This window comes from Pomacea canaliculata, linkage group LG1 (assembly GCF_003073045.1).
Source record: "Pomacea canaliculata isolate SZHN2017 linkage group LG1, ASM307304v1, whole genome shotgun sequence".
In the NCBI taxonomy this organism is placed as follows: Eukaryota; Metazoa; Mollusca; class Gastropoda; order Architaenioglossa; family Ampullariidae; genus Pomacea; species Pomacea canaliculata.
The window spans coordinates 14,910,005-14,928,106 of NC_037590.1; the positions used below are offsets into that span (position 1 = coordinate 14,910,005).

The following is an 18,102-nucleotide window of genomic DNA, read 5'->3' on the forward strand; positions in this document are numbered from 1 at the left end:
GTGTTGCGTGCCACATCATCAGCAACAGCAGACAACCAGACTGCAGCAGGATGTTGTAGAATGCTGCTTTTTAACATTACAAAGGTTTATTAGGACTTATATTGTACACAGAATGAATGAATGATGTTCCCACGGCCATGCAAAGCAAAACAAGAAACCCAGAAAAATCAACACCCTCCACCAAAACAAAACAAAACAAAACAACAACAAAAAAAAATCAAAAACCCAAACAAAACAAAACAAAAAAAACAAAAAACAAAAAACAGAAAACAAACAAACAAACAAACAAAAAAACCCAACCCAAAACCAACCCAAGAAACCTCCTCATCCCCCCTAAAAGATAATTACGACAAATAGAACAGAAACCAAACTAAGCAAGTAAGAGAACCCCTCAGAAACCATAGAGAAACTAAAACGAAAACAATAGTAACAGAAAGAAAAAGACAATGAAAAACAGAGAGAAATATATGAACTCTTTCTCGTCAGGTACAGCGAGATCATCCTACAACTGCTGCCTCCCGAACTTTGCCTTTTTTTTTTTTTTTTTGCACATAGCGATGAGCAAATGATCCTCTGGATGGTTTTGGCAGAAAGAACAAGGTTCCGTAATTACTGCAGATGACTTAATGGAGAGCATCAGATACAGTTGCCATGGATGGGTGGCTGTGTTCCTGGCAGACATATCTACACCCTCAGTCTGCCGTCTCTGTACAAGGCCGTCTGGTAATAGGAAGAAGATAGAAGAAATAAATAATTGTAACAGCACAGTACACGTGGTAATCTAACAGATGGAAGCTCTTATTACACTTGTGAGAGAAGTTTGGAGACTGGAATGGATTTCGCCTTCTTCCTGTTAAGTTCGTAAGGCCATCGATATTGGTATGATATCATTAATAACATGTTAATCACACCTTGCAAATATTAGCCGCGTAATATTCAGTCATGCCTTACAGTTATTGGAAGGTTAGTCCTCTAGCCTAGGGTGACTCTTAGTCACTGTCATGACCAGCTGGGATCTGTCACCTCGCGTGAGCCAGCCTCGGCGAAAACAGCCTCCATATGTAGATAGTCATTAGGTTCAAAGATTCTTGTCAACTCCAAATGGTGTGAGCATCAAAGACCTTCAGGACGAGGCATGAACGTGCGCGGTGTGTGCGCGTGTGCGCGTGCGTGGTTGTGGGGGGGGCTGAGTAAATACCCGAGTGGTTAGAACACTGCCACCCGAAGCCGTGTAGTGCAGCGAACTTCCTTCTCTCCATCCACCCATTCCAGTCGACCCAGCTGTCGTGAGCGGGTATCTGACTTCACATAAGGCTGGGTTAGGTAAATCAACAAGAGGAAGAGGAGAAGGATACCGCCCTTACAAAAATAGTTGGCCCCCCAGGAAAGGGTGACCCTTAAAGTCTTACCCTTAAAGCGGCTAGAAAAAAAACCTTTATCTTCAGATCTGTGTGCAAATGTTTGTGGAGGTGTCTTACTTTTTGAAAAAAATTGAGAGAAAATTTTAGAAAAAAATTTGATGTGTATACAAAAATTATATGCACGAGAAAAAAAAAATATTATTGACTACTCTCATTCATTTTAGATATTATTACTGATTTTAATCATGCGTTCTCATAATGTATTGTTTCTGGACTGAAGGCACACTTACTACTGCTGACAAAAAAGGGACAAAGCAAAGTGTAGTCCACAAGCACCCTGGTAAGCCATTCTCAGTGTCGTTATCTGCTGATCTCACACAAGCCTCGGCAACATGTGGAACAGAATTAGACACGCTTCATTTCATCTTTCCTTCCCCCTGGTGATTTATTTTCGAGGTGCAACAGGTGTGAGGTGTGTCGGACGTTTTTGACGTTTTTGACTCCTTTGGAGTGGCTTTTGAGGAACTCACAAATACTCTCCATATTTATGAGGGCTTTGCCTGTGAGGCTAAGTACCAGGTAACACTTTAAGTGCCATGTGGTGACCTTGTTACAGCTACCCATCACTTTTAGGAGCTGCAACTGTTTCTAAGACCCACGTCAGCGCCTCTCGGCAACCAGTGTTACTATTTCAAGTCCTGATAATCATGTGCTAGAGGACTTGGTGTAAATAAATGCCGCCAGGTTCCCTGTTCCCTGCAGTATAAATTTACAGGGTTTCGGGTTGAGGGATGGGGATGTGGTGAATCTGGTGAAACCGCACACCTTTCTGATCTAAGAATATCAAATCCTGATGAACACCAGATGTTAAGCTAACAAAAGAGAGGAGATAGAGATGTCTTGCCCTATAATCGTCTCTCGCCAAGGTTTTATGGAATTGCGGTTTTGTTATATTTCTTGACATACCGACGTTCTCAGGACGTTTTGTTGAGACTGTAGGTGTGTCAAACACCACTGACGCTAACGTAAACAACTGCAGGTATCGGGCACCTGCTGCAATGCTGCTGTGCAGCAGACGTACACCTTGCTGACAGCGGCGTGTGCACATCGTCAGACTTCTCGCGGAAGACGAGCAACATTCACGCCCACGCCTCATTACGATGGCCGCACACGATGATAGTTTTCTTAAGCAAACATTGGAGTACATTTTTACATTCAAATGCTTGTTAAATTCATAAATGCATAGTTAGGCGTGTGTGTTTACGAGAGAGCGAGAAAGAAAATATAATTCTGTGTGTTGGTAGGTGTAGGTGTAGGTGTATAGATATAAAAAAACATAACGTTTTGCAAGTGTGCAACAACTAGTAAAGTTTCAATAATAATTGAGAGCCAAAAAATAAAAAAACCCACTAGTTTTATGCCCTTTGGGAAAATTTTTAATCGGTATAACGACCAGATGTCTCTTACAAAACAAAAACAACACAAAGCACAAATCAAATAGATAAACAATAATATATACCCGAAGAAGTTGAGACTTCTTTCAGTCTAATTGTCTAAAGTAAAAACTAAAAATTTCAAGCCGCTTGAGAGAAACTCACTGAAGCATGGTGGCTTCAGCTCTTGGCACCAACTTACAGGCTCAGGCTCTGCGTGCGCATGCGCACGGGACTGTAAACAAGACAACACAAGCTCACAGCTGATGATATGACATGCTAAGACATATAAACACGTGAGAATCAGTGTTGACAGACAGACAGACAGACAGACAGACAGACAGACAGACAGACAGACAGACAGACAGACAGACAGACAGACAGACAGACAGACAGACAGACAGACAGACAGACAATGTCATTACAAGTATGAACAGACAAGACAAAAGAAAAAAGATAAACACAAATGCATCAACGATGCGTGCCCTCTGTGTTTATTTACTCTTTAGAGCAATTTCTGGCACCACTTTCTGGACGCCTGTGATCTGGTGGTGCTTTTAGCAGGATTATTGATTATCTTTTCAGTCCGGTGCCTGGGGATATGCATGGAGGTTGCGTATTATTTTATTTTAAAAAACGGGCCAAGTTTTCTAAACAGTCACCAGGCTAGGCAATTCCCTTGTCTTCCCTTACTCCCATCACCGAGGCTGCTTCTGTTGAATAAATTAATGTTATTAGTTTATCTTACAACCACCAGTGGATGTTTGTGGGTCAAATCTATCACCCCACTTATATCTTTTGCCCCGAGGATACAAAAGAGAAGAAGTCTTGGGAGGAAAAAACTGAAGTTTATTCGATTTAGGGTGGGAAAAATATTAGGTCTGCATTTCGGACTTTGTTTCTCTCCAGACCGAGTAGGGTTGCGTTGCTTCTATGCAAAAATGAATTATGCCCACCAGGTTCAAATATTTTTATTATGAAGACAGAGAAAGAAAGTTTTTCAAGAGTTGTAAAAATATTAATGCCAAGGTCTCAAGAGTTTGTTGAAATGTATTTCCCTCACAAATTTCAGATTGTGTAATAGCAGCAGTGGCAAATATTTCCATGTGTGAGCCCAGTCAAAGAGCAGAGAACTATCACCTAGACTGCAGCAAGAAAAAATTTTTTTTTTCTTCGATCGTGTTCGATAACTCCAAAATCCAAGGAAATCAGCATTGGCAAACATAGGCATCGGCAGCGAGTCACGTGGGATGCAAAGATTGATTTGCGTGGGAATCCGTGGACAGTTAGTTTGCTTTATGACCCAAGTTTTTGCTGTTTGTTTCTCAGGGCAATGTCCACAAGCAATCTTGTAATGTGCCGAGCGAAACATTACTGATGAAGCTCGTGGCACGTTATTACTGAGACAAGTAGTCGCGCCCGTGTGTGTGTGTGTGTGCGTGCGCGCGCGCATTCTTCTCTATCTCTAATCATGCGTAGTCACATGTTTCTGTGTACTTCGTTTAACAGATATATGTAGAGATCTTTGAATCATGCTGTGTCTTAAACTGGACATTCACAGATATATTCATCTTTTAACCAAATTTTATCTGTCCATAACGTGAATAGTTATAGAGTTTTTTTAGTGTGAGCTATTAGATATGAAAATTTTCATGACATAATTATTAACTGTTTTTCTTTGGGCCTATTCACAGGGAAGAGAATATATCCAAATTGATGTTTACTTCCGGAACTTTGACCCCTAAGCACCGAAGATGACCACTTTGTTGTCTCTGTCCCCCGGTTAGTTGGCGCTACTTTGAGAATCATTAGTGGCAGCCATGGTCACGTGACGTGGTCAGACGTGGAAGGTAAGGCAGCAACCGAATAATCCAGGAGGGAGTTCACTTGACAAGTAGACGAAAAGACAATGCTTTGATCCTACTCCCTTTGGGTCCAATTCCCAAACCTTCATCGTAGACTATCCACTTCTTTCTCACCCAACCGTTTCCAATACCCAGAAATGAACATACTGTGGAAGTATTACTCTTACGCTCTCTTATCATCCATTCCATTTTGAGTTATATTTATACTTGTTTTTATATGAGTGATAATTTTGTAGGAAGAGAGCTCGGAGAGATCAAATGAACCCTCATACAATTGGAAAAGTCGTTCTTTTGGATATATATATATAAAGTGCTTTTTCTTGCACGGTCTGGCGGCGTGAAGGTTAAGTGCTAGAACAGTTAGGATTGTTGGTCCTGGGTTCACATATCGACCCTAGCACATGTCATTTATTTCAACACCTGGCACCTGTTAGTCCAGCTCGTCGTCATATTGTCTGACTAAGCACCACTGCCAACAGCTTTCCTCTGTCTAAACATCCTTTTGAACGCTATCCCTGAAATCTGTTGTTTAAACTATGACAATAGAAAACTTTTACTTGACAGTTTGCTACAATATCCAAACATGGTAACATATTGGACTTCCAGGCTGAGAAGGTCCTTCAGGAAAAGTGACCGCTGGCGTCCATCAGGCGATTTGAATAACCAGGCAGAAGGTAACTCCCATTGGAGAGTTAAAGGCCAACATGAGTCAAACATGGAATTAATTTACTAAGTAAAGCTTTCAGTTTGTTATAAAAAAAATGTTAAAAAAATGAAAGAAAAAAGGAAAAGAAAATCTCACGAGGGCTGACCTAAATTCTAACTTCTGAAGTCACTAAAGACCAAGAAATTTTTAACCACCAAGCCTCGTTTTGTAATAATATGAATATGGAAGAACCCAAACAGGTGAAAAAAGTGAGATTTTTATAGGATGATGAGATCGCGTATGCTCAAATTTGGAGAATGAATATTTTTAAATGAAGTAAATAGTTAAAATTTTAACTTTGCAATGGGGTTAACCTTTAAGTGCGTGCAAGCTTCCGGCGCGGGCCAGCCAGCACTGGGTGTGGGATGCTCTCGCCAGGCGGCGCCGCGGCGTGGCTGGCAACGCAGTGCACCAGACGGTGCTGCACGGCAAGTTTCCCTCTCGTGCTCCCTCCGTACACCAAATCACTCGTTTTACACCAAATGTGCTGGTTACTCGAGAGCTCAGCTGATACAACACCATCGATCCCTGTACCATGTATCACACACAGGATACCGTGAAACACAAGCCGCTTCTTGTCATGGGGATGCGGTGCTGTGAACGTGTTTGCGATATGAATTGTCATTATTGAGAGGTTGCCGAGTCGGTGAGTACGGAGTTACTTATTATCAGTATCAATACTTGTGGGGACAATGTTAAATGCTAGGTCCGAGTGTTGAGGACTCAAAACATCAATGGCAGAAATTTGGTGTAAACGGTTATAATGTTCGCTTAGAGAGAATGAAAGAAAAATATACAAAAAATAAGTGGTTTAAGTGTTTGTGAACAATTTATTTTTGGGTATAAATTATGCTAACTTTTTAAACAGTTTTTGACTCGGCGCTTACATGTATCCCTAAACTTCTTGATATCATGCATTATCTTATTTGTATTTGTGATAAGAAGTTCAGCGGAAATGATAAGTTGGCAGAAAAAATTGGACGCATTGAAGGGAGTTGAAAAATCGAGCAAATCTCCTCCTAAAATGTAACAAGAGTAGTTCTTAAATAAAAACCCAGAGGGAATACAGGGTAAAAGGAAACATAATGAACGATCAAAATGCTAGATGGACATTTATCTAGTACTTATCAAGTTATGGATGAGAAACAAGAGTGTTACTAAGGCGATTTGGTTTCATCATCGCTTGGCTGTATATGACATAATTCAGGTATTTAAAATAAGATAGAATGGCTGTGTAGGACTTGTTGGGTATCGGAGTCTTAAAAAATATTTACTTTCATGTAATTGAAAAAGAAAACAAAACGCAAAGCAAAACAAAACAAAAACCAAATGCAAAATGAGATTGACATCAGCGACAGCAACAAAGCATGAAACGAGTTTTGAGTAAAAACTTGGCTGATGGCAGGTCGCTAAGGATCCAGCAGTTCTGAGAAAAATCACATTCAACATCGCTCCTTCATGTTAGAATCATTCCACAGTCTGAGTGTGCAGACACACTTCTGTCTCACTCTTGAGACAGCGCCAGCATGGTACTTCAATAAAATATCAACCTCCATCAGCTCTCCACCGTTACTGCATTCCGTGAAGACAGATAAAAATTAGCAGCAGAAAGGAATATCGGAAAGATTTAGCAGATGAGAAAAAAATAGTCATTACACAGTACGAAAAGGAGGTAAAATGCACTAAAAGAAAGAAAAGAATGAAAATTAGAAAGATAATGAAAGAAAAAGTGCTACACTTCTTTCGTAAAGTAGGATTGTAAGAAATTAAGGAGAAAGAAAGAAAAAAGAACAAGAAGTTTAAGTAGACACTGACATTTTAGACGACAGGGAATTTCGAAAAATTAGCGTCAGATAAAATACCTTGTAGGAAGAAAAAAAAAAAAAAAACCGAAGGAAAAATATAAAGTGTTAGAAAAAAAAAAAACAGAAGCAAGGATGAGAAGAAGAAAAAATGCATCAGCGACAGCCGAGTGGTCGAACCGACAACTGGCAATTTAACATTGTGACTAATGTCAGAGTAATAAAGTAACCGCCGTGGTGGGCGTCGGCGATTTCATTACGTAAAAGTTATTGTCCTGTTGAAGTTAAGAAGCAAAGACAAGAGAAACACAAAGTAAAAAATAAGAAACCCAATATTAAAGAAGAAAAAAAAAGAGGAAAACAGAGAAAAAAATAAAGTGCTGTTTAACAAAACACTGTGCAAGTTGTGGATGTTTTTAGGAAATTCTTTCTGCATTGCGTGTTACATAAAAGTACAAGTGCACCTCCTTTAATATCTGATAAGGGGAAGAAGAGAAAGATATAAACACAAAGGGGGACCCCAAGTTTGCTAGCTCAAAAAAAAAAAAGAAAGAAAAAAGCTGTTATAAATGTTATAAATCATCATCATCATCATCATCATCATCATCATCGTCGTCGTCGTCGTCGTCGTCGTCGTCAAAAAGACAATATCGCAAGGAATCATAAGACCTCAATATGGGTCGTGGTCTTGGTTGACCTAAAGGCAGGTCACCCCATCAGACCTCGTTGTCTAAGGCCTGAGGATAATCATTGGCGCCATGAGAACAACATCCATAATGAAGCACTCATAAAAGCATAGAAGCAGAAGACTCTCAAGGCTACAAAGGAACAACAGACAAAAATAAGGCTCCACGAGAAGCCACAAAAGATCCAGATTTGCAAAAAGATCCACCGACAACAGGAAACACACAAAACGAAACTCTCATGAACCGTCGTTTATGCCAGGACACAGAATGTCCTTCCTGATCTGCTCCCATAGAAATAAATAACAAAAGTAATATCTACATGTGCAACAGTTCCCCAGCTGACAAAGCAAGAAGAATCTAATGACAAACGGAAGAAGTCAGTCACTCTGGAGACAGAGACCGTAACGACTTTGGATACTGGCCTACACAGATGGATCAGCCATCGAGACTTGGGAGAGGTGGAGCAGGTCTATACACTGAGTATTCAGATGGTCAAAAACAAGCCACAACACTGCCAACAGGCCTCCACTGTTCCAACTGCACATCCGAAGTTGTATGCAGTAAACATAATCAAAAACAAAGCAGATGAAAGTTGCCAAGTTGTCGACATCAGATGCTTCTTCTCTCAGACAAAAGTACAAACTCCCAATGATTAAAGACACGAATCGTATTTCAGTATTCGCACTGGGAAATAGCAACGAGGAAGCAGACAGGCTAAAAAACAAGGATCAGAAGCACTGCAAGAAGACAGTGGAATATGTGATACAATAATAAACATCTACAGACTTCCTTAGCTACATGGCGGTTACCAGCAGCTGTCCAGACAGCAGCAGATATTTAGAATCAGAACTGGTGCAACAGAGAAGCGGAGCAGACTGAAGCGAGAATAAGTAGTTTTCCAGGGAAAAATGGGGAACTTAAAGAAAAGTATCTTGTTTCCGAAGTTATGAAGCGATTTCCTGACCCCGCGGAATCTCTGTGTGTTGGCCTCCACCCCTCCAGGGCACCACGGCTCCGGGAGTAAAGCATCATCTGCGGGGTCTGGACACCGTTTTACAACTTCGGAAACAAGATGCTTGTTCTTGACTTTTCCATGCTGTTCCAGGGCAATGAATTACCTTCGCTTCATCACTATGGCTTCAAAACACATCTTCCAGGACTGCAAAAGCTTCCAAGCTCTACACAGAGATAGAATCTGAGCCAGTCTTTCACCAAAACTGGATGGACTGGCAGCGATTCTTCGGGAGACTACTGATTTTTTTAAGATCAGGCCTCAAAGTGTAAATACTATAGAAATAAAAATAGAATTTGTAGAGAACTTTGCATTTCCCCCTTTGTGGAGGGGAACTCAATGGGCTGTGCAAAGAAGATCAGAAACGAACCGACTGTCTATAACAAACGGATGCTACAGTGGTAGACGTGAACAAAGTGAATGGATTAAGATGATGAAAGGAAAAGTGAGCAGACGAGTTAGATTGATTATGAAAGATGTTTTGAGGAGGGACTTGAAAATAATTATAGACACAACTCTAAGAGAAAGTGGCAGAGGAATGTCTCTCGTCCGGTACAGATAGGAGGTCTACACACTGAGACCGAAAAGACCAACTCAGATGGCGAGGTGTCAGGTATGCGAGGGGTGTAGCATGGTCCCCTTGTCGCCCTCGGAAGACAGTACCAGAAGCACTATTCTAAGACCTCTGAAGCTTGTCCCGTAGCCAGTTATGGATGTCGACGGATACAGAACATTTTGTAATCCACTGGGACAACGGAAGAGCAGACTGGAGGATTTTGGTGGTAATAAGTGACAGGAAAGGTCGCATGTGACTGATCCCGAGAAGCTCGTGGAAGATGAACTTTCAGACTGAACTGATGTGAGATTCACAAAATAATGATGCGTCAGAGATAACACCGAGATTCCTGGCAGTCTGGGAGAGACAGACTTTCAACCCCAGAGAAAGGTCATAGAGGGTGGCGCACATTTCAGTTTCTTTACAGAGGCTATCGGAATGACCTCAGGGTTTGTTTTTTCGTCATTCATTTTCAGTTGTCAGAGGGCTTCCAGGCTATGAGGCTTGTAAGCAGATACAGAAGTCATCCGCCCTCCCACCTCGGAGCATCGCCGTCATGGCTTAGTGATTCTCACGATAGTCTGAAATAAATAGTAGACTTGGCATGAGACATGGTTCAGGAGCTGTATTGTCGGTAGAAACAGAGACTGGAAACAGGCTGACAGTATTTGATGTTGCTAGTGTTGAGGATGGGTTTCGTTAGAAGTGGGTTGTTTGTCTTGGACACTGTTTTCTAAAAATCTTTTACATAATAAACAGAACTTTCCTGTTAAAGGAAACTGTCCCTGTAGGATTCTTACACGCAACCAGAGAAAATATCTTTGTGTCTCGAACGTGCCTAGAGAAATATGTCTGAGGAGAGAGACTAGGGGATGTGGGAGGGGGAGGGACGGTCCCTCGAAATTGCCAATAGCAACACGACAGCCGTGCACAGAGACTGACACCAGTTCCAGGGTTCGATTCGCTTCCAGCGCTGCACTTCTTGCAATGATTACTATTGAAAAACCATGACAAGGGTGACAGAGCGACGAACTCTTAAAATTTATATGATGTCACGTGTTAGCGAAAACGATCTGACAGAGAACATGGTTCGCCTTCTGCACACTCATTGGATGTCACTGATGACGAGTGGAAAGAGTCGCAGAGTTCTGAGACTGTGGACAGCGCGGTAGAGCTCTGTTGAACCCAACAGTATTTTGACACAGGGTATTTCTCATAACCAAATCCTGCCATCGTTTTGTCCTCCTCTCCGACATTCCGACGTTTTATATTTGTTGTTTTCTTTTTGTTTTTCTATCCTTGTTTCTTTGTAAGTTTTCTTTTCTTTCTTTCATAAGAGAGGAGAGGGAGACAGCAGTAGGGGTAAATAGTAAGGAACGAGCTGTGATCGAGGGCAATTTTGTTTTCAGCGAAGACTGAAAGAGAGGCTATTGAGATCGGGGTAAGACTCTAATACCGAAGCTCAAACATAGGTCTTCAGAAAACCTTCGAGTGGAACTGAAGTATGAAGTCTAGTAGGAAAGAGGGTTGTGTTCGATTATGATGCTAGGATCATTTGATAGCGATGACGACGACGATGATGATCATGATCTGGAAGCTACTCACCGCGAATGACGCACACTCATGCACTTTTATGTATATGTTAGTCGAAATTTTCCTGGCAAAGATACACTTATCAGTATTTTCATACGTCTGTGAAGGCTCTAAGTGTGCTGGCAGGGAATTCCAAAGTGTGGGTCCAAATAACAATAATAACACCGCGAAAGATCGCTTGCCAAAGATGGTGAGCTGTCTGCCTGCTCGCTGGCCGGAGAATTTATGAGAGCAATGATGGTGACATTGACGGAAGATTGAAATACGAAATACATTTCGCTAAATGATGAGCTCGGCTTTCACACCACAATGACCTCCGTTGACGAAGCTCTCGTGAATATCCTCCTCATCCTTACACGAAAACTTTGTACTCGAGAAAATAAACACTCGTGGAGGTAAATATATTCAGCGCAGCTCCCACGTGTAATTTTCTTTTACAAAGTAACAATCTTTCTCGGTTATACTTTGCTTTCCTGGCATACAATAATAAACAAAAAAACCCAAGAGGATAATTTTGCAAACTGACTTTTTCTCTTTTGCATGCAGCTGGAAGAAGCTCATCGATCAACAGGCAAAGAGACAGACAAATAACAGAAATCCTCCAGCGTTTAGAGGCTGTCTTTAAATGATGATCTGATTTGACCACTGACGAATACTTTACACAACTAGAAAAACTGTCTAACCTGGACTCATTTTATGTTTAGCTTACTCAGGATGGTTTTCTGCAATTATCTCTCGCTAGTGGAAAACGAAACCCCTTTTACGGGTTTTTTTTTTTTTAAAGACGGATATCTAAAAGTTTAAAAAGTGAGAGGAAGACGGGATGGCAAGGCAGATTTTACCATGCCGTTCATGCGTTCAGGGTGTGTCAGGATTGACAGATAGCCGTAGAAGACCTTTAAAGAAAGCATACTTGTTGGTGGCGAGCTTGTGGATACACAGTCAATAAATCTGTCAGTCTTCACTTGCAACATTCCCGGATTCTCAGTCTCAACGTCTGACTTCGACCGTTGAAGGGGAGTTAGTTGGCGAGCTTCACAACTCACTGAGCTATCGAGCTCAGAGCCGGACTTTTTTTTAGTGACGTGTAATTTACCCGGGGTAAGGGGTGGGTACCGCAGACCTCGATATTACACGTGGACAGATGGACTTCAAGTAGATGGCGCCACCTGTTCCTGAACAACAGTGACTATCCGAGTCCACTCTACACCTCATTCTACTTATTGCCGCCAACACCTTGTAGAGGAATATCATTGGATGTATTCCAAACAGATTCTTTTTTATGATGGCGACAGATTGTTAAAACGAATGCCTTCTCAGACCTGCAACAGAGATACACAGGACCAGCATAATAAAACAGTTAATTAAGACTTTTATCAAAGTAGTTATCTGTCACAGCCTGCATTCTCTCTTTTTTTTTCCTGTCTTTTTATCTCCAGTCCCACTCTTCTCTTTTTATGTCTCTTTGTATCTCGTCTCTGCCTCTTTTTTTTTCCTCTTGCTTGTGTTTTTGTCAACTTTTTTTGCAAATAAACGAATCGCTCTACATAAGCGTAATGCCAAGCGACTTTTCAGGGATTACTACATTATGGATTTTCTGTTTATTTTACGAGCGAGACATTGATCAAGTGTTTGCCTGGTGCCTTGAATCTGTCTGCTTCTCCTGGACTTCTCCTCCCAGCCTGTGCTTAACTCCTCCAACCGAGAAAAGTCAATGTATCGCTACTCTCCTTTCATTTCTTTGGATGCCGGCCCGGATAAACTTTTCCCAACAAATTTATTTTCCTGCAATCCAACTTTCCAAGTATGTCGTAATTGCTTACGCACGAAATACTTTTCTTATACAGACATTAGATTACATATGAATTGCTCTTGGAGCCCTAGGCACTCCGGAAGGTCACATATGTTGATTGGGCCTCAACCCCTTGGGATGGTTCTTATGACACGCAAGTCGGAAGATTGAGATCACTCATCAGTCTTGAGGCTAAGCTGATCCCGATTTTTCCTGACAACTGACTTCAGGGAGACCGTTACTAGGGGCTGGGCTGACCAAATGTACTGTGACGTGGAAATTGTACATTACCGTGCGCGTGCAGAGAAGCAACCATGTGATACTTCTGGGGTAGAGTTCGATGTGCCCGGCCAGGGTATTGATATACGGGGTTTACTAAGAAGTTTACGAGGAGAAGGTCCATGTCTCAAGTGATATTTATTCTGCCAACGTAAATCTCTCAGTCTGTCTTTCTGCCATAAAGCAACAATGGTTTTGTCTGAAAGTTAGCTTCAGCTGTTTGAAGTATAGCAGTAGGGAGCAAAAACTATTTTTTAAATGATTTAATTAAGCTCAAGATGCTGTTTCCCCATGTCTGGGGGAATAACCAGTTGACCATTCTCTCTTTCTCGAAATATAGATATAAATTCATCACAATGCACAGAAAAAAATGTCGACATCACAAACATTGCAGCTGTATATAGTTATGTTTACTGAGATATCTGGGGCTGTATATATATAATAATAATGTCACTGCTTTGTGCATAACGGTGTTTGTAAGTGTGCATCTCAAGACTGTAAGTAGTGTATACACCCGGATCTTAACAAACAGTAACTTGTATTGAGCTTTACCAGTCATTAGAAAATGTTTCTCCCGCTAGACCTTTAAGCAAAACTTATTGGTCTAGATCTTAAAGTATCTCCGTTTTATTATTGCTTTGCTCCCTCCTTTCTTTCATCTCTCTCTCTCCCCCTCATCTTTCTCTCGCACAAAAGATAAAAACCCATCCCCAAACTACCCCGAAACTTCGTTAGTGTGGCTAGAAAGTCTAACTGGGCGTTTGTGCAGGCCGGACGTTTCTGCTTGAACAGTTGAAAATTGCAGCAGATCGCCTGTCAAAATTGTTCGCCCAGACAGCGAGGGGAAGGCCTCCTTCGAGATGCCCGCTCCGCCACCATCGATCGTGCTCGCGAGCGCCGGGCCAGCCGCCTCTCAAGGGAGGCAACGCAAGGAGATTCACGATTAGACCAGTTGAGGATCTGTCCCCGTGTTTGGTGGAAGGTGCGATTATCTCTCCTTTTAGCCTATTTGGCCAGCTGCGGCTGGAACGCTATGCATTCTTTGATGTGCTTCAAACTATCTAACCTGATGTCAATATTCATTGGCAGCCTGTGTCTCTTAACCCCTCTTTGACGTCATTGCCTCGTGGCCCTCGGTCTTGGCACTGTCAGGCGGTCTCCAACAATCGAGGGAGGTAGTTTTGGCACGGAAGGCTGAAGTGCCAGTCAGAAGCCTGTGGTATTAAGCACATGAGGACCACAAGATTTGTTTTGTTCTGGGGAATTTACTGACGACTGGTAATTACAGCTGGTATGCGACAATATGGCTGCCATCCAAAAACGTTTGATGCAATAGTTCAGGGTTAGGGTCGACAACACAAAGCCAAAACATAGTGTCTAAAAATCTATTGCAAAATAATAATAATAATAATAATAATAATAATAATAAAAATAATAAAAAAATAGATAGATAAATAAATAAAAAAATTAAGCTTTTCTTACCATCCATGGCACTTATTAATAAAAGTGACATTTCAAGATGTTTTTGGTGTTTCAAAATGTTAACATGTTTTTCCTAATGCTTTTTCTATGGTTTGAACAAAGTTAACTTTCTGATCGATTTTCATGATTTAATCGGTAATATTTATAAATCACCTATATCCAGTTAAACGTTTATGCGAATAAGAAACAGCTATACTTGAATTTTAAGGAGGGAATTTGTAAAGAAGTTTATAACAGTTTTTTCCTTCTTCTTTTCACGGTTTGTTTGTTGGCTGAAAGAAACTTATCAACAAACTGCGACTTGAGGGCACCGACACAACGCCTTCCCGCTGTTTGTGCTACAATGGTGTGCTAATAAAAAGGAAATACTGTATACAGCCAGATATACAGGAATACAGCCAGAACGCCAAGGCAGAGCCGTTAAAGACTGAAGCAAATGTCTTCACCGTGTTTTAAAGCAAATCCCATGCTGATTTTTTCTGCTTGCATGATGCCATTCGTGTACTCCAAAAAACATGTATCTTTTTCACAGTGGAAGGAGATAAGGAAAGAAAATAATTTTTAGTTATTTATTGCCGTCCTCATCTAGTAAAAATTATAGGAGCTATGATATTATACAAAAGATTTTATAAGCAAAGATGTTCTAATAGAGTTAATGATTGGAAAGGAATGCTATAAATTAATGGAATTCATCACAAATTTATCCCAGATTCGCTAAGGGAAGCAATTTAATCACTGGAGCCTTTGTGTGTAGAAAAGCTAAGGTTTTTTTTCCATTGACAAAGCAACAAAACAAAAAGCAACAACCATCGTAGCTCTAGAAAACACCGCGTAAAGGAAAACCGGAAAAGACGAGTGCACAGCTCAATCCAGCGCATGCGCGTGGTGAGTTATCTGTCTCTGTGCATGAGATACCTCTCCTTTTCTCTCTCGTCTCTGGATCCACGAATGTTCAGGATAGAATGAAAGTCTGTGGTTAGATACGTTCCAGCTATCTTCATTGCTTGCGATACTGTTGCTTTTGGTATCCGTAACCTGCAGACCTTCTTTCGCTCTTATCTTGACGTGGTCACGAGAGAAGCGGAGATAACCCCGAGGCGTATGCCGCAGTTATCCCTTGTAACATAGACACTGGAATTTCTTGGCTTCCAAGGCGCACGCGCTTTGCCTCTGACACAGATTACGTCCATATCACGTGGTTGTTAACAGACACGAGATGTGAGGGTTACATTGAGATGTTGTCTTTTTGGCAAAGTATATTTTTAGATAGTTTGTACCCGAGACCTGCGGGTTACATTAAAGTTGTCCTTTTGGCAAAGTATATTTTTAGATAGTTTGTAGTCGTACGTCCACATTCTTCCGATTTATCTGGTCAACCTGCAGAATGACAGACATGGTTTGGTCGCAAATTCAATCTATAACTCAGTAAGTTCATGTACAAGTTTGACCTTATGGCCAATCAATTACTTGTGTCTAAGTGTGAAACGAGAAATTCTCTCACTTTCCTTGATCGTATTTCCAGAAAAAAGTCCCGTTCATTTTCTCTGCTAAATTTCTGCTGATTTTGTTCTCTTCGGAATGGGTATATTTCCGTATCTTATCTGTGGTTTCTACCAAAGTAATACAAAGCTCGCATGGTTCTCGTTTTTAAACGAAAGCAGGAGAGGCATTTGTGTCTAACATTGTTAGCTGTAGATACATTCAGAGCTGGGGTCTGGTCGCAATCTTCGCCAAATGACTCACCCCGGAGGTGTACATGATCTGTTCAATTATCGACGTAAACCGGATGGGAGGTGTTAGAAAATACACTTATCTGGCTCAGCTGTACTCTCAGTTCTGGGTCCTGCCATGCTGCATTAGGAGCTGTGCTGGTGAATGAAGGTTTCTGAATAGGCTTTGGAGGTAAATTATGGTGCCAGCTGAAAAGAATATATTTCTAAACAGTTTTCTCAGATTTGTTCTGAGAGGGTTCCGAAATCTTTGTGGCGGTGTGTAGAAAGTGCTGAATCAGCAGTGTCTCAACATTAGCAAGAGATGTATGGCATCTTTATTGTCTAGCTCCATACAGGGATTACATGTCGTCTGTCTTAGTCTCGCTAAATCATTTGTGCGTCTTCAGGGGTGGTCCTGTTCATGGTTTATAGCTTGTCATCAATACAGTGAGGATAGGGTGTCTTGGGCTTACATCTTCTCGGGTGACATGTTCTGTATGGGTGAGCCAGCTTCCATAGTTGCTGACTTGAGGTAGGACATCAGTTCGATGACTTCCCCAACTTTTTAGGTCTTCAACACAACACAGTTATTTTATGTCTACAACAATTTGAAACACGAAACACGAGCAAATATACTCTGTGTACCTGTGGTCAAAGGCGTATTTTAAAGTGACTACATGTGTGTAGCCTAACTTGTCTACAATTACATATACGATGTGGGTTGTGATATTTGTAGTATAGTATTAAGTTCATGGGTTCTTGAATGTAAACCCTGGTTCTGCAGTCTATTCCCCACACACCTCTCTCTCACACACACGTGCTCTTAGTTTGCGCATGACGAACACCATAATGAACATCAAATACCACAACCGGTCGCAACAGCTGTGCAGCTCTGAGCAGGGTGTGATGCCCTGCAACCTCCCCTCCGCCTGGGCCACAAACCATCAGGTTGCGATGCAAGCTCCTCTGTAAATGGATTATGAAACTAATCACGTTCCAGAAGACCGGCAGCCAGCACAGTGAGCAGGAAAACGCCCGAGGAAATTAGCCATTACATTTCTTGTAGTTGAGTTACCTGTGCCAGAGAGTGCTGGGAGGCCCACGCGCATGCCGAGGTAAAACCAGCATGAGCGAACGAGGGAACGACGCGAATTAATTACAATCAGCGCCGGCTGCTTTAATGGTAAAGGGGAGAGAACACGGGTAACCGGAAGACGTGGAAGCCGCTGCTTAAAATTTATTACCCGAGGAAACGCCGCCATGACGCTAACAACGGAACCGGATTTACTCCACTGATTCTTCCGCTGTCAGAACTCCTTTTTCCAGTGAGTTTAATTTTCTTTACCTAACCTCTTGTTTGGGGGACAGGTGTTGTTCTGTCGGACGTTCGGTTCTCAATTTCTTGAATTTTTGTCTGAGGTTTGTTAGCGTCCTTTAATTGATTTCAGTTAGCAAAGGAAAATATTGTTCTTCTTTGTGAGGTACAGCTTTCACAAAGCCATTTTGTTTTACCGCTGGGTTATGTCGCAGGCTAGTATGTTCAACAGTTTAGAGAGAATGTTCGAAAGGGGAGAGAGTTTAAGGAGTGGAGAAAGTGCACTTGTGGAATTAAGTTCTACGTTAGAGGGGAATACTTTCTCCTAGATAGCTCTCACTATCCGATTTAATAAATCTGATTTTGTTTATCTTTTTATTGTTGGGGGTTCCGGGTAGACATGTCATCTGTGTATTCTGAGCATAAAATCGTTTGCACCCGACATTGTGAGCAGAAATGCATTTTGAGTAGCCTTGCCCTTTAACAACAGCATTTTATGTTGAAAATG

General features: G+C 41.5%; 1 protein-coding gene across 4 annotated transcripts in view; it reads left to right on the plus strand.

The window, feature by feature from the left end:
• The first annotated feature begins 5,008 nt into the window (after positions 1-5,008).
• LOC112572230 (solute carrier family 22 member 4-like) overlaps positions 5,009-18,102 on the plus strand; it is a 32,085-nt gene continuing 18,991 nt past the window's right edge. For 3 of the 4 annotated variants that reach the window (XM_025251806.1, XM_025251822.1, XM_025251829.1), the window contains exon 1: positions 5,009-6,011. The gene's annotated coding sequence lies outside the window, so the exon portion shown is untranslated. Of the gene's footprint in view, positions 6,012-17,211; positions 17,605-18,102 lie in introns of those variants that run through there. The other variant, XM_025251814.1, reaches the window with a different exon arrangement.